Source organism: Sinohyriopsis cumingii, chromosome 19 (genome assembly GCF_028554795.1).
Source record: "Sinohyriopsis cumingii isolate HCF-2022 chromosome 19, ASM2855479v2, whole genome shotgun sequence".
Lineage (NCBI taxonomy): Eukaryota > Metazoa > Mollusca > Bivalvia > Unionida > Unionidae > Sinohyriopsis > Sinohyriopsis cumingii.
Genome location: NC_142979.1, coordinates 17,487,494 through 17,493,580, shown reverse-complemented (window position 1 = coordinate 17,493,580; position 6,087 = coordinate 17,487,494).

Sequence of the window (6,087 nt, the reverse complement as noted above, 5' to 3'; positions counted from 1 at the left end):
TTACAAGCCGTATATCTTAGCGACATCGTCAACAAATTAACTTTACCTAAAGACTTGCAAGCCATATATCTTAGCGACATCTTCAACAAATTAACTTTACCTAAAGACTTACAAGCCATATATCTTAGCGACATCTTCAACAAATTAACTTTACCTAAAGACTTACAAGCCATATCTCTTAGCGATATATCTTAGCGACATCTTCAACAAATTAACTTTACCTAAAGACTTACAAGCCATATCTCTTAGCGACATCGTCAACAAATTAACTTTACCTAAAGAATTACAAGCCATATCTCTTAGCGACATCGTCAACAAATTAACTTTGCCTAAAGACTTTCAAGCCATATCTCTTAGCGACATCGTCAACAAATTAACTTTACCTAAAGACTTGCAAGCCATATCTCTTAGCGACATCGTCAACAAATTAACTTTACCTAAAGACTTGCAAGCCATATATCTTAGTGACATCGTCAACAAATTAACCTTACCTAAAGACTTGCAAGCCATATCTCTTAGCGACATCGTCAACAAATTAACTTTACCTAAAGATTTGCAAGCCATGTCTCTTAGTGACATCGTCAACAAATTAACTTTACCAAAAGACTTGCAAGCCATATCTCTTAGTGACATCGTCAACAAATTAACTTTACCTAAAGATTTGCAAGCTATATATCTTAGTGACATCGTCAACAAATTAACTTTACCTAAAGACTTACAAGCCATATCTCTTAGCGACATCGTCAACAAATTAACTTTCCCTAAAGACTTGCAAGCCATATCTCTTAGTGACATCGTCAACAAATTAACTTTACCAAAAGACTTGCAAGCCATATCTCTTAGTGACATCGTCAACAAATTAACTTTACCAAAAGACTTGCAAGCGATATTTCTTAGTGACATCGTCAACAAATTAACTTTACCTAAAAAATTGCATGCCATATCTCTTAGTGACATCGTCAACAAATTAACTTTACTTAAAGACTTGCAATCCATATTACCTACTGACATGGTTAACAGATTAGCTTTACCTAAAGACTTGCAAGCCATATCTCTTAGTGACATCGTCAACAAATTAACTTTACCTAAAGACTTTAAAGCCATATCTCTTAGTGGCATCGTCAACAAATTAACTTTACCTAAAGACTTGCAATCCATATTACCTACTGACATGGTTAACAGATTAGCTTTACCTAAAGACTTGCAAGCCATATTTCTTACTGACATATATAGCAGATTAACTTTACCTATTGACTTGCAAGCCATATTACCTAGTAACATGGCAAGCAGATTGACTTTACCTAAAATATTTGCAAGCCATATTACCTGCTGACATGGTTAACAGATTAACTTTATTCAGAGATATGCAAACCCTATTTCCTAGTAACATGGATAGCAAATTAACTTTACCCAAAGACTTGTAAACCATATTTCTTACCGACATGGTTAACAGATTAACTTTACCCAAAGACTGGTAAGCCATATTTCCTACCGACATGGTTAACAGATTAACTTTACCCAAAGACTTGTAAGCCATATTTCTTACCGACATGGTTAACAGATTAACTTTACCCAAAGACTTGTAAGCCATATTTCCTTGTGACATGGTTAACAGATTAACTTTACCTAAAGACACGTAAGGCATATTTCCTAGTGACATGGTTAGCAGATTAACTTTACCCTAAAACTTACAATCCATATTTCCTACTGATATCGATTAAAATTTATGATGGAAGCTTATATTTTACAGATCATAGAGAAGTATTAGTGTGTGTTACACCTATTGAGGTAGTGTGACATCTGATTGGCTTGGCTGCTACCATCCCTGAAGATGTAATCTAGAACTGATTTCGATAAAATGGACATGTCAGCTCAAGTCGTCATGGTCGTGTATGGTTATGGCCTTGTACTTCGCAAGATAAATGGTTTAAATTTTAATGTTAGTTTGCATCCCGAAAATCTTGAGGGAATTGAATTATGAGACACATCCACGCACACAAATACGGTGATATACGCTGTGTCATCCGATGGACAAAGTTCATATAAACACTCATGGCTGCTTCTCTAAAAAGAGTTGGAATATACTAGGGAAGATTACATATAGGCTACGATTTGTAAGCGATAAAATTCTTGTTAGAAAATGATGTCAGCTCGGAAACTAATTAGTTTAATTCTCCATCAACCGTGAGGGTTATAAACCAACACAAAGTTAATAATACTGGTAGTATTAGTAATCAGCAATCATTGAAAAGATTTACGCTGACATGATGATTGTGTAGAGTGGTGTCCTTTAGAACGATCATGTATACCTAAATATACCATATTTTAAAAGAAACTCGTCGCATGAATGTTTATGTACATGTTACGGATATTGATGATCGCATGAATATTTATGTACATGTTATAGTTATTGATGATCGCATAGATGTTTATGTATGTTACAGTTATTGATGATCGCATAGATGTTTATGTACATGTTACAGTTACTGATGATCGCATAGATGTTTATGTACATGTTCCAGTTATTGATGAACACATAGATGTTTATGTAGATGTTAAAGTTATTGATGATCACATAGATGTTTATGTAGATGTTAAAGTTATTGATGATCACATAGATGTTTATGTATGTTACAGTTATTGATGATCGCATAGATGTTTATGTACATGTTACAGTTACTGATGATCGCATAGATGTTTATGTACATGTTACAGTTATTGATGAACACATAGATGTTTATGTACATGTTACAGTTATTGATGATCACATAGATGTTTATGTAGATGTTAAAGTTATTGATGATCACATAGATGTTTATGTAGATGTTACAGTTATTGATGATCACATAGATGTTTATGTATGTTACAGTTATTGATGATCGCATAGATGTTTATGTACATGTTACAGTTATTGATGATCGCATAGATGTTTATGTACATGTTACAGTTATTGATGATCACATAGATGTTTATGTACATGTTACAGTTATTGATGATCACATAGATGTTTATGTATGTTACAGTTATTGATGATCGCATAGATGTTTATGTACATGTTACAGTTATTGATGATCGCATAGATGTTTATGTAGATGTTAAAGTTATTGATGATCACATAGATGTTTATGTACATGTTACAGTTATTGATGATCACATAGATGTTTATGTATGTTACAGTTATTGATGATCACATAGATGTTTATGTACATGTTACAGTTATTGATGATCACATAGATGTTTGTGTATATGTTATAGTTATTAATGACTGCATAAATGTTTATGTACATGTTACAGTTATTGATGATAGCATAGATGTTTATGTATATGTTACAGTTATTGATGATCACATAGATGTTTATGTACATGTTACAGTTACTGATGATCACATGGAGATAAGCAGGATGAACACACTTTAAAGCGAGTCAACAAACAAAACCACGTATATACATTTCTATGGAGAACAAAGTTAAATTTAAAACAGCAGATTCAGACTCGGTATATGAATGAACTATTTTCGAAATACTACAGGAATAGCACAATTTTACAAATTACTGACAACGTAAGTACTGTTGTAGCGAGATGTGTCCCTGGCTTGTTGTTTTTATCTAAAGATATAATACAGAAAGTCGTCTCTGGGGGGTTTTAATACATTTTTTTTAAAAACAAAGCGTGCGTGGCATTTAAGACATCATTACTACAGTCTTTAAAATCGATTTACTTGCAAAAATAATAGTGGAACGAAAAAAAAGAAATAAAATTAATATAAGCTACACTGAATCGAAACAACGGTTAATTGCGCAGTCTTCAAATATATTACACAAGTAAGCGAGGAAACGATTTCCCTACAAAACAACTTATGTCCGTCATGTAGAAGACAAGTAGCAAGCAGATACTATTGACACGCAAGCAAATGAAAAAAAATACAACCATGAATTCAAGTTCAGTTTGAAATTATATTTTTTTCCGAATACTCATCGGCACAAAAAGTGAAAACAAAAAAAAAAGATATAATGCACAATGCTTTCAGAAAAATCTTCAGTAATATGACACTTGTACTCCATTCTGAGTATGTTAGTAATAATAATTATAGCGGACGACACCGTTTCTAATCTGTGTATGTTAGTAATAATAACTGTAACTGTATTAACTTGTACTTCAGTCTGAGTGTATTGGGAATAAAAACTATAGCGGAACAACAAGTAAAAATAAAAAAGATATATGCACAATGCTTTCAGAGAAGTATTCAATAATCCAACACTTGTACTTCATTCTGAGTATGTTAGTAATAATAATTATAGCGGAATACTCCGTTTCTAGTCTGTGTATGCTAGTAATAATAACTGTAACTATATTAACTTGTACTTCAGTCTGAGTGTATTGGGAATAAAAACTATAGCGGAACAACACTGTATTTACTCGTACTTTTACTCCAGTCTGAATGTGTTAGTAATTGTAAAATACCCACAAATGGTGATGGTCCAGTCAGTGGTTTTGAATTTCATTTTTTTATCTTCTTGTATCTTATAAAAAGGGATACAAAGATTAGTCCAGCTCTACGATACATTTAGTACTATACATAATATATAAAGGGGGAGTCATTCTAAAATGTCGTACACATGTATATTCTAGTTATACATACTATATTTTGCTCAACGTTGATAACCATGTGACATATGAGATAAATTACAGGTATATATTTCTTAGTAGAGAACTAAGTTTTGAAGACTTTTCTAATATTAAAACTGAATTGCTTACATCGGTTGATAAATATGTCTTATTAATTAGTGTGTGTGTAATTTGGATTTTTAACGTAGCTTTTAAAAAATTTCAGTTATATCGCTACGATGTCTGCAGTGTGACAGTTTATAGTGATGTCTAGCACTGGGGCATCATGTTGCAGAAATGTAGCATGATGTCCCACCCAGTCATATTATCCTGACACCAGACCGACCAGTCCTAACAATAACATCTTAATGTTGAGAGCCAAGCGAGGCAGCTGTTAGTACCATTTTTGTTTGTCTTTGGTATGACTCGGTCGTGGATCGAACCCACGACCTACCGCATCCGATGCGGACGCTCTAACCACTAGGCCACCGGAGCGGTCATGAATTAGTACACGAAATATAAATCTTTTTCTTTTTGAAAAGCCATTCAAAATGTGCAAGTTGTAATTCACTCAAAATGGGAAAATACATTTTTGCAGTACTTAAAAGTATTTCTCATATATGACCGCGCGCGTGTGTGTGTGAGTAGTGAATAGGGTCACCCTAGCGACAATGGGAATTAGCATTACAGACCCCCCCCCCCCGGGTCACTCTAGCGACAATGGAAATTTAACATGGAGAAAAATCGTGGGTCACTCTAGCGACAAGGGAAATTAACATGGGAATAAATCGTGGGTCTGTCTAGCGACAAGGGAAATTAACATGGGAATAAATCGTGGGTCACTCTAGCGACAAGGGGAATTTAACATGGGGGAATAGAGTTTGGGCTTGTCTAGGGACAAGGGGAATTGAACATGGGTTTTTTTTTTTTTTAAATTTTTTTAAATTTAAATTTAAATTTAGGCAATTGAAAAGTCATTCTCTTTTCGAGAAATATGGCTGGCCCTGAAAAGGGCCTTTGGTGTTTCTTCTTCTTCTGCTTCTAATTTCTTCTTTTTCTCAACCAACTTCTTATTTTCTCTCCTACACTCTTTCTCTTCTTTTTTTTCTCCTCCTCTTCTTTCTTCTCTTCCTCCTCTTCTTTCTTCCTCTTCTCATTTTCTTCTTCTTTTTCAATTTTTTCATTCCATTGTCTTATTCTTATCCTTTCCTCTTCATCCTCCTTCTCCTCCTTTATCTCTTTCATGACACCACTTATTATGTCCTTTACTTTTCTCAAGTTATTAATTTCCATCTTTACACGATGGGGACTATAGGAATAGTGGTCTTCATTGAGTCTTACTAACATCTGCTCCATCATTCCTAAATTGTCTAAAACGTCTTGTAATTTTTGCATCTTGTCAAGTTGGTTCGAAGCCATCTTCTTTGTAGAATAGTTTGAACGACGCATACTGTGGGTTCTTATACGAAAAGCGCGAACGTG